Genomic DNA, 12,282 nt, shown 5'->3' with positions numbered 1-12,282 from the left:
CGGAAGGCAACTATTTGGGATACATGAATCGGTTGGGCGAGTTGTTCCCGACGTTTCCAGAAGAAGGGAAAGAGCCAATCATGGAATATGTAGATGAAGAAGAGGAGATCATCCTGGATACGGAGACACGAGTGGCTGATGAAATCCCACCTCAGGTTTCACATGTATATGTTGCTAATTGTATTGAGTTTTGTAGTGACTCCGATGATGATTGTGACGAGGAGGAGTGGGCTGCATATCTGAGATCAGTTATGGTGAAACCTATGTTTGAGGAAGAGATAGAATTGGGAGAGTCACTTGAGCTAATGTTTGGTGTTGAGGATATGGTTAAGGTTGATAATGAGCTTAATGAGGAAGATGAATTCTTGAATCTGGAGTTGGATGGATTGTCGGATTATGACGGGGGAGACACATTAGACGTTAATGAGGATGTTGCGTTTTTCGAAGCCCTCCTTGTAGAGGACAGTGTAGATGAGGATGTGGTGTTAGAGGAAGAACACTATTGCCGACCCGTGGATTGTGTTTTGAATGCTTCTCGGGAATTAAAACCACGGGAGAAGGTCGAGGGTGATAGGTTACCTGAAAACCGAAGTTGCGTATATTTTAGGAGATGGTCTACGGGAGTGAAAAAGCCATTAAAAGTCAAACACGACCAGTCTTCTCGATACTTACAACGCATTCGGCTCTTGCAAGTAAGTTTAAATATAGGTGGTCTGAACCGTTACTGACTTTTAATTCTAATTTAATATGTTGCGGCTCCATCATTGATATATTAATGTTTGATAAATTCTGGGTGGAACTAAAAGGGTTAGATAGGGTCCAAATAAAGGAGAAACCTCCTGATTAACTTCAAGTGTGGGGAGGTTTCACGGAGTTTGTATATTTAATTGAGTCACTAACGTAGTTTTTTGTTGTTTGTCTTTGTTTTTGCGTTTTTAAGTTTTGCTAGGTAAAAGAGAGATTGTATGAGCTAGAGACACTATCCCCAAAGAAAATTTATTGAAAAAGACAAGTGTTTTATTTTTATTTGCTGCTCATTATTCATGTTTTATATATTGGTCGGTTGATGTGAAACACTTTAATTGCTTAATATCTATCATTATGATAAGATACATTTTTTAGATATGTTTGTTTTGTTTTTCCGTTTGCGTTCGTGTGAGAGAGAAGGAGTTACTATTTACTGAGCACGTTCGTAGTTGGAGGGCATTCATGGAAGAAGACATTGGCATCATGTTTCATTCGCATATTACCAGCTAAGTCTTTTCCTTTATCTAGCTTATTAACTTTTTATTTTGTTTTTGTTTTTAATTTTTAGGTTTTTAGTTTTTTGTAGTCCGACTTTATTTTTTTTTATTATTTTATTTTTTGTTTTAAATCGTCATTATCCTTGTATTGAGGACAATGAAAAATTTAAGTGTGGGGATAGGATATTTGAGTCGTAGTTTAAATCGAGTTTAAATTTTAAAAAAAAATAAAATAAAAATTAAAAAAATTTAAAAATTTGAAAAAAAATTTGAAAAATGTTTTAAAAATGTCCCTTGAATCTAGTTTTTGTTGCGTGAAAGTGGGAGATGATGATGCTTATCGGAAATTAGATTTTCAAACTACTAATAATATGAGATAAATAAAAGAAAGCGCACTTAACTTGGGATGTGTCGGTAGGCTCAGCCTTGAAAATGAAAGGGCAATTTGATAAAATGGGTCGGAAATCTCTTGTGGGTAAAGCGTTTTGTCCGTAGAAAATAAGTAATGAAAGATCTGCCATACTCAAGCCTCAAATTTTGGTATAAAAAAAGTGAAAATATTATAAATTTTAAAAATCTGAATACGTTATCATATGATGTTTGGGTAGGTTTAACTTTAGAGTATGCCGCGTAGCCTGTGATATAAACTTAAAACTGCTAGTTTAGTGTTTTACACCTCATTGGCGTATGGTTTTATAACCTCAAATCCGGTATTGATGGGATGCTTCGGGTCCGGAGACCATGGGTCTGTATGCCGACTATTCATCTGGGTATTCACAATTCCAAATGGGGTTGTGAATATTTAAAATAAAGCCAAAAAGAGCAAACCCTTATAAGTCTATAAACATGATCACAAGAGTACAAATTCACTACAGACTTGATCATCCACGCTGTTAGCCATGTGGGGTCCCCTTGCTCACGTCTCATTACCATTAAGAAATTGATCACAAGGGACACGCTACATGTAAGCCCTACAGATGAAATTTTGCATACTCACTTATGGTGATGGGTTCGGGGTGTTGCTTGATAACGGGGGTATGTCATGTCATGTTGTGGCGAACACTAGCTATAAATTAATTGAACCTTAATCGTATCTAATGGCTGCTTGGTAGACTTTGATGCTTAAGCTTAGGTGGATAAACAATACCCTTGATCGTCTTAGCTATTCATGAAAAAAATAGAGCAACAAAAAGTTTTAAATCTGTTAATTTTGAGGTTTAAGTCAAGTTGGGGTGGTTTGGTCCGGTAAAAGCTGAAAATAAGCGGGTCTTAATTGTGTAAACCACTGAGTAAAAAATGTCGGATCATATTTGTCCCGGTAAAGATTAAGGCATGGGTTTAAGTGGACAACAATATCGGTGATCGCAGTTTTTGCGTTTTTCTGAGCTTTAAAAATTAACCTATATGTTTGTTAGACTTTATTTTCCGATTCTGATTCAACTGCATCAAACTTTTTCAGGGACGAAAAAAGAATAAGTGTGGGGATATTTGATATAATGCTAAATATTTATGTTTCCCGTATATATTTTAATTAATATTTTAATAGTTTTTGTTCGCTTTTAGTCAAGATTTGTATACCTACTAACGTTTTTATGTTTCGTAGGTTCCGGGGTTTGATCGTGATGAAAAAGGGCGAAAAACGAGCTAAAACGAGCCGAAACGGAGATCTGGAACGCATCAGGAAGGAACCGGACAGAGAACCGGTCTGACCGGCCCCCATGGAGGAGCACGCCGCGCCGCGCGAAGGCAGAAGGCTAAAAGCCCTTGGTGCGGCGCCTAGGCACAGCTGGGCTAGATTATTTTCGTTTTTGCTTCTTATCGGGCCTTGTTTTGGGTATTTAAACACCTTTAACTTAATCCTGACATAACCTGAAAGCCACCAGCCGATTTTGAGAGTTCTTGGAGCTATCTTTCGAGTTTCGTGGTGATTTTGAAGGCAAGAGAACATCTGGTGAAGAGCTAGACGTTTAAGATCGAAGAATACAGGTTTTATCGCCTTTAATCTTTCGTTCTCTATTATTACACCATGTTTTCAGTTTCTATTACTTTGTTTGATTTAGACTTTATGATGCTAGGCTAAATTCCATAGACTGCCTAGGTCGTGATGAACCTTAGTTCGGTTTGATTTTATTTGGATTTTCGTTTCGTTATGGATTTTATGTTCTAAGTAAACTGTTGAGTTTAATTTAATTAATGCGTATGATTGCTTGGTTTTGTTTACTTGAATTTATTGTTTCACATTGCCCTCGGTGATTGTTTCATATGATAGGGTTTTGTTAGGTCATTTATATATGTGTGGACATATTGTGTATTATAGACATATTGTGTATCAAGAACGAAACAAAAAGCGGATATAGTCGAATGGTAAAATTTCTCTTTGCCAAGGAGAAGACGCGGGTTCGATTCCCGCTATCTGCCCATACCCTATATAAAATCAAAATAAAATCATAAAAAGAAAATCGATTCGAAAGAGACCAAAGAAATGTTGTAGTTGTATCAGGCTGCTTGTCTTCTTGTAGTTGGATCTCCAAGTTTTTGGAATGCTCCAAATTCTACTTGAGCATCAAAATCTGGGTCAATACCAGCGAAACATCTCTAAACAAGGTTCGAGCACCATGCCAAATGTATCCGAAAAAGAAGAGCAAAGCAAATGAAGCATGTCTTACTGTGTGTTCTTGACTAGTTTGTGATTAATATCGATTAAAATCATAGAAACAATAAAATCAATAAATAGATAAAAGTGAGCTGCTAGTCTAAAAAGCTGTAAGGTGATAGGCTATTAATAGATCTTTGCTTGTCGGGATTGCTATATTTAGTTCTTCGTAAGGAGTCCGTCTAGGTTTGATTGTCAGCTTAGTCTATTAAGTTAATTAAGTCTGCTTTGCTATCTTTGAATTTCGCGCTGTAAGATAGGTTTTCGTCATAAAAGATACTTAGACATAAGCGATTAAATAACCGAAAGGAAGTTTAATATAAAACTGGTGAGTCTTAAAACTTGTTAGAAATCCATAGGCGTCTTCTTGAAGTTCAAGGGTCCTATTCGGGTTTTCTGTCAAGGGCCTATTTTATGATCCCGGTTCCATAACTTGCGTTTTTCCATTTAAATTAATAACCGTAACTTTGGGGATTCCAGCCTGGGTAGTTAATCTAATCATCTGAATTAATCCAAGTTTTCTAAATTGTTTATTAGATAAATTAAATTAGGTTAAGTTTAAATTAATTAATTAAGTTTAAGTTAATGATTATGTTTTATTATTATATTAATTAGGGTTAAGTTTAATTAGTTTAGTATTAGTTTAATAGTTAAGTAATCATTAGTTAATTATTATTAGATTTTTAATAATTAGTTTAAATCCCCCTCAAATATTATTAATAAACAGTCGTGTCTTGTAGTTGAGTCTAATTAGCTAGTTTACGTAATTAAAATAGTCTCGTGGGTTCGATATCTGGACTTACTTAGCTGTACTAGAGTCGACCGGTTCACTTGCCAGTTAGTAGTTTAAGGGTCTAGAGTATTACTTAGTGTCTAGATTAGTATAATTTTAGTTATTTATTTTATAACTATTTTTAGCACATCAATCATCATCACCATCATCATCTTCATCACCATCATCATCATTATCACCACCACTATCATCATCATCACCATCACTATTAGCATCACCACCATCATCACAATCACCACCACCATCATCATCACCACCATCATCATTATCATCATCATCACCACCACCATGATCATCACCATCACCATCACCATCACCATATCATCATCACCAGATTCACCACCACCATCATCATCATAATCATCACCATCAACATCATCATCACCATCAACATCATCATAATCATCACCATCACCATCATCTCACCACCACCATCACCACCACCATCACCATCACTATCACCATCATCATCATCACATCCATCATCATCATCATCATTAGCATCAGCATCATCAGCACCACCACCACCATCATCACCATCACCACCACCACCACCATTACCATCACCATCATCATCATCAACATCATCAACACCACCACCACCATCACCATCACCATCACCATCCAACTTCTAGTGAACTCTTGATTTTAATTTTCCGCTTCTCTCCAATAGTTTTTTTATTTATTTGATAAATATTAATTATGATTACGGCATAACTCCTATTCTTTAAATTTTTTTTATAAAACGTTTTTGACAAATTTAAGATATGTTATATAAAATTATTTATTTAACATGTGTAATATGTGGGCTTCCAAACTAAGGGAAATATTAAAATAAAAAGGGAGACAAAAAAGAGTTGTGAGAAAGATTTGTTGCCAAAAAAATATAAATAAAAATGAAAAACAATTACAAAAAAAAAACTAAAATGTTTCCCCCGTTATTCCGGTTCTAAAAAACGACGAAAAGACACAATGACGAAAATAAACAAACAACACAACTAAAAATGAAAAATGTCACAGCAGATCGCAAAATATAACACAATGTTGAGTAATTTAACACAATATCAAGAAAAAAAGACACAATCAAGTACAAAAATAAACAAAAAACGTAATAATAAATAAAAAGACACAATGGTGTTTTTTCCTTAACACTGTGTCTTTTTTTTTCTTTCTTTTTTTTAGAACGAGGAAGACGGTGGTATTCATCGTAGTGTAATTGTAATTACACTACACTATAGTTACACTAGTTAATTCTCACAAGTAACACGTTAATTTAATTTGTACGTTAACTTTCCTCGTTATATATATATATAAATATATATATATATCAATTACTTATCTTGTTGCATGGTATGCATGCTAAACATAGTAAACATGTTGGAAAGCAAGCGGTGACGATGACATAAGAAATGTGAATTAACACACATCTCTTTTGCTCTATTTATGACTTTAGTTGGTCACATTACAGTTGTGTATCAATATTATCTTTGCTATAAATTCAGCCATAGTTTCATACTACTACATGCAAAATTAAACAATCCTTTCAACTTATTGTGATCTGTGAAAGAATCGTATCGGTTTTCGAAATGGAGGGGCGTAATTTGGGGCTTGTTCTTGTGATTTGTGTGTTTGTTTCCGCGGTGGTTGTTGTTGTTGAAGTGCAAATGTTGTGTTTAGGGTGCATCACAAGTTTTGTGTCGAAAATAGGTCGTTGACTGCTTACAAGAATCATGATACACACCGTCGGTGAATTCTTGTCGGCGCTGATCTTCGTATTGGCGGGGATACTAGTCCCTCGTCCATTGCGTAAACTCTCTCTCTCTCTCTCACACACACACACACCACACACATGTAATTAAAATTAATTTAACTCGGACTCACTTACACACATCGCCTGACATCTAATCTCACACTATTTCATAGGCTGTCCGGATAGACATAAGATGGCGGTTTTGACAAAAAAAAATAGAAAACAAGTTTAAGTTTGACCGCAGTCTGGATAGACATCAGATGGCGGTTTTGAAAAAAAAAACAAATTTAAGTTTTATCTTCGTCCGGATACACATCAGATGGCGATTTTGACAAAAAAAAAACAAATTTAAGTTTTACCGTCGTCCGGATAGGCACTAGATGGTGGTTTTGACAAAAAAAAAACAAATTTAAGTTTTACCGCTGTCCGGATATACATCAGATTGCGGTTTTGAAAAAAAAAACAAATTTTGCAAGTTTAGCCTCCTATAGTCAGAAATGTCTTTCAAACGACCATTCTGATCAATAATTTTCAAAGTTTAACTTTTTTTCTCTGAAGAAAGTCGTGTGAGCGTTTTGTGTTGGTCGTTTGATGATGTAAAATCAAAAGAGGATGGTGTAGCTAAATCATGACTTTTGCAATGTTTTATATTATAATTATATATAAAAAAGTAGAAAGTTGACAATTGAATATTTGTTATTGTATTAAATGCTTGTCTATGTGTTTTAGCTGTTTTTTTACTATGATTTTTTTTCTAAAATTCTGGCTATATTATTTTTTCAATCTTATGCCAGATTATACTACACGAACATCCAACTAGGCAATCCTCCCAGGGATTATCATGTGCAAATCGACACTGGGAGCGATATCTTGTGGGTGAATTGTGCAGGATGTGTCAACTGTTCCAAAACAAGTGATCTTGGAGTAAGTTTCCTTAAAATCTTTCCATTGTTGTAAATGAGTTAGACTGCTAGTGAGTTACTCGAGATCGGCTAGCAAAAACATTCAAATTGAGCCTAAAAGTTAGCTTGTTTAGTAAACGAGACTTAGCTCGAGCTAGCTCTCAAGCTTAAACAAGCTTGTTGTTTATATAACTTTTATTTAAATTATATTTATTGAATAATTAATGTTATGTATAATATTATGATAAAAATAACTAATAATATATGTTATGGTACATAAAAAATGATAATTGTATAAGTCTCTAAAAATAGTTATAAATAGATAAAAATAATTAAAAATATATATTAACTAATTAATAAATAGTAAGCGAGCTGAGGTAAAGCTCAAACCTAGTTAAGGTCGCTCGTTTACAGTTTATATGTACTAATTTTTTTTTGTTTCCCGTTTTCAGGTCCCACTCGCACTATACGACCCACAACAGTCGTCAAGTTCAAGACCCGTTAAGTGTGTGGAAGATTTTTGCACAAAGACACTTGATCACTCCAATAATATGTGTGTTTACGGGATGAGGTGTACATATCGTGTGCGGTACGGTGATGGTAGCACAACAACCGGTTATTTTGTTAGCGATATTGTGCAACTTAACAAAATATCCGGGAATCTCAAGACTTCGAATATGATAGGGAGCATTATGTTCGGGTGAGTTAATTCTTACATTAATATTGTAGAATTCATATTTTTTAATTTTATTGCATGTAATTGTATTTTTTTTTTTCGTTTACAAGGAATATAAGTCTTTAAACTATAAAAAAAAATTGTTAAAAATCCTTTAAGTTTGAAAAAAATAAAAAAACAAATAAGGGTATGGATTTTTTACACAACCCAAAAACACGACACGAACCTACACGAAATGTGTTGGTTTAGATTTGGTATAACCCACGAAACTATTTAGCTAAACGGGGTGTGATTGGGTTGAACTGGGCGGGTTGATGTGTTGTCCATTTACATTTTATTTTATATTTTTTTAATGTAGTTTATGTATGGTTGGGTATCTTATGCTATAGTTTTAAACTAAAAAAAGAAATCGACAGAACATTTTATAATTAAAATGTCATTGTTTTATATAACGTTGTTCTTTTGCTTTAAAATGTAAATTAATTATTAACATGTGAAAATAAATGTTAACTAAAAAAATTTCGGGTTAAATGGGTCGTATTCAAGTCAAGTTTAAAGATTACTTTGACCATGTTGACTGTTTTTAAAAGGTAGCATGTGAAAACAAGTTGTTTTTACATGGTTCAAGATTGTCCTAAAAAAGAAATTAAATAACTTTATAATCTATAAAAATGTCATTGTTCATATTTAAAAATGTGTAAGTTCATAATTTGTGATCTAAAATAGGTGTGGAGCGAGACAATCGGGGGGTTTAGGTGATATGAAACAAGCCCTTGATGGGATTTTAGGTTTCGGACAATCTAATTCATCGATGATATCGCAACTTGCGTCATCTAAAAAGGTGAAAAGGATGTTTTCACATTGTTTATCGGGTTCTAAAGGCAGGATCTTTGCCATTGGAGAAGTTGTGCACCCGAAAGTAAATTCAACACCAATGTTGCGTAATATGTAAGCTTTCTATTTTTTAAATATTAAAGAATGTACTTTTTATTATCTTTATATTGCTATAATAAATATTGATTACATTTTAATCTACATTGTAGGGCACATTTCAATATAGAAATTAAAGCAATTCAAGTGGGCCATGAGTTTGTAAATCTTCCATTATATATGTTCAACAGCTTAGAGAAACGAGGAACAATAATTGATAGCGGTACAACTTTGGCTTATTTTTCTGAACCAGTTTACAGCCATTTAATGGAAAAGGTAACTACAATATTAACTTTTTTGGACTTTATAAATTTATTAATATTTAATGTTTTCTCTCGTTGTTGACTATTTGACCTAGATTATGGCTGCACAACCGAATGCGGGCATTCACATAGTCGATCGTAAGTTCAAGTGTTACGCGCGTGTCAAGAAGTAAGGTTTTTTTAGATCCGATTATTTAAATTTTTAAGTTTTTAATAATATAGTCGAATATTTTAAACCTTACTTGATATTAAACATTTTTAACTTAGAATTTGAATTTGATAATGCAGTTTGGATGAGAGTTTCCCAACTATCACGTTTCACTTTGCGAATGCTGTGAGGTTGAGAGTTTATCCGCATCAGTATATATTCAAAACTCGGGTATATGCTTGTGTTTTTTAAAATAAACAAACTATATTTTAATTTTTGTAGTTAACATTCGCATTGCATTGTGTTTTTTCAGCATAACTATTGCTGCATTGGTTTTTTGAGCCTGCATCCGATGGAAGGAAATGCGATTTTGTTGGGAGGTTAGACGGAAGTATCCATGAGATTATGATAAATCATTTAAATGCTTAGCTAATAAAATTTATAAAATTTGTGGGTTTTTTTATTATTTTTATATATATGTTTTGTATGCAGATATTGTAATGACAGATAAGTTGGTTACCAACATGGAAGATCAAAGCGTCGGATGGACTGACTATAATTGTAAGTGTTAAGTGTACCATCTCTTCTATTAGTACAGGTTAACAAGTCAAACCCGACTAGAATGGGTTGACCTGCCAAGATATTATTGCATTAACTTATTATCTGACTCTTTATTGTTTTTTTTTTCAGGCTCGTCGAGTATTAAAGTAAGAGACGAAGAGAGTGGTATGGTGTACGAGGTTGGCGCTCATGATATTACATGGGCGGGTTCAAGTCGTGCAAATGTGCCGGTTTTTGTTTTGTTGGTATTTATAATAGTTACTGTAATAGTAATACATTAGTAAGCGGTGGCAAGAGTTTATTTTTTTGGTTTTTTATGTATAGAAAATTGTTAAAGAACTTTTACAAGAAAAGAAAAAGTATATTAGTTTTTTATGGTATATGTCAATCTTATAATGATAGTAAGAACAATTACATAAGTTCATAAAACAAAAAAAAAATACAACAGGAGATAATAATCTGAATGATAAAAGAAAGACATAAACAATCAAGTACACATCAAATATTCTTTTTTATTTGAAGTTATGGAAATCTGAATAACTCTACACTCTACAAACTTGCAAAACACTTAGCACATTAAATTTCTTCAAAAAGTTGATAAAATGTTATAATGTAACACTAAAATTATAACCAATAGTAAGTTTTTCTATATTTTTTTTTGTTTGGCTTTCAGCTAGTGATTTAGTTGTGAGCAAAAATCAAAACCATAACTAAAAACCGAACCAGTAACCAAAATTAACTATAGTCTATAGTTGAACAAAACTGACAATTATGGTTAATGAAAACTGAGAATTCGGGTAAGAAGGATCAAAAACTGCTATTTCATAAAGATCCATCGAACCGGCCCAATCAACAACCAAAGTTGTACGCATATATGAACATAAAGCAACCGTCCAGGATCATCATTAAAGTAGAACACAATACCAAGGCAACCCATGAAAATACTCTTTTATGAAAGAAAAAAGACACTATGTAACTTTATTGCATTGGAAAAAACTGTACTATGATTATGTTATGAACCCTTTGTTACTGTTAATGTGTCTTTGTCAACCAACTTAAACCAAAATCAAATCTTGTTCGTTTATGCTTTTCTAAATTTTATACCTCCATATTTAGCTGTAAATATTTAAAATTATGATGCAACTATCTATAACACAGTTTGAAACACCATAACCAAAACTCGATTATGGTGGTAGTTAAGCCCCTATAAGGCTAAAGGCAATGGGGCTTGGTTGAGCCCCAAGTGATCCAAGCAAAATCTAACACGTAGGCGTTGATGTGGCACAGGATCAAGCCCCTCAACCAAGCCCCAGAGGGTGTAGTGGTCCAGGTGATCAGGGGCTTGGTCAGGGCTTGATTGATTTTTTTTATTTATTATTTTTTTTGTTATATACACAAATATAAATTAAAATACTTCATTAAAACATAAACAAAAATGAAAATAAAAAGGAAAATAAAAAAATACATATAAATAGCGCTTTTATTTTTGTGTTGCCAATTCCTTCCGAATACGTACTTTTTCTTCCTCCATTAGCGTTTGGTCGTATGACGGTAGGTGGCTAAAGTCTTTGGCTAGAAAAGCCAAACTCTTGAAACGGTTTCTTTTGTGTCGAGCTTCACCAATCTAGTGGAGGCCACTTGACAATTCCTTAATTTCTTTTTTATAGTCGTCATCAACAACCGTTTTTTTCCCACGATCCCTACCCTGTGGGCGGCTACAACCTTGGTCTTTCAAATGACCTTCGGACAAGTTTAGGTCGAAGTCAATTTGATTCTCCGACCCGCTCGAAGAGACGTATGTGCCGGACGCACTAGTTTTTGTACGTTTTGCCCCATCGCCCATGTCTTCCGCACATAGTTCAATCCATTTCGAGCACTTCTTAAGACCTCCCACAAGTAGCCCTCTTCAAACGTCTTCACCACCCCGTACCTCTGCAACACCTCTTGTTTCCATTCATCACAAGTGAATCGGTAAACCGCGAGATCATCGGACCCACTCGGCCGCATTCAGTTAGCATTGCGGTTATGTATGTTGGTAAACAATCCTAAATATTTACGAGTATCGGTCCACCGACCCGATATCATATTATCGGTACGAGCCCTACTCCCCACTTGTTCATAAAAACATTCCCGAACCTTGGCCCAAAAAACTCGAGCTTTTTGAAAGTCGGCTACAAAATAAATAACAAAAAATGTAATAAATACACATAAAACTTAAAAGATGTATTAAACAATAAAATTCACGAAATAATTTACCCGCGTTCCGATCTTGGGATATTTCAATCCAAGCTTTCGCCAAAGCAAGCTTCTCTTCTTTAGACCACGGAGTAGACTTCCGCTTCTCCGGTGCCGAAGGACCATC

General features: G+C 34.2%; 1 non-coding gene and 1 pseudogene across 1 annotated transcript; both read left to right on the top strand.

The window, feature by feature from the left end:
* Nucleotides 1–80: 80 nt before the first annotated feature.
* LOC143625909 (aspartic proteinase 36-like) lies at nucleotides 81–10,201 on the top strand (annotated as a pseudogene).
* Nucleotides 3,592–3,662, top strand: TRNAG-GCC (transfer RNA glycine (anticodon GCC)). Its single transcript has one exon. It is a non-coding gene; the product is annotated as a tRNA-Gly (tRNA).
* Nucleotides 10,202–12,282: the final 2,081 nt, after the last annotated feature.

The sequence above is a fragment of the Bidens hawaiensis genome, unplaced genomic scaffold, assembly GCF_021521415.1.
Source record: "Bidens hawaiensis isolate Kalapana, Puna unplaced genomic scaffold, B.hawaiensis_p1.1 tig00000458_1, whole genome shotgun sequence".
NCBI lineage: Eukaryota > Viridiplantae > Streptophyta > Magnoliopsida > Asterales > Asteraceae > Bidens > Bidens hawaiensis.
This window is presented reverse-complemented; position numbering and strand designations above follow the sequence as displayed.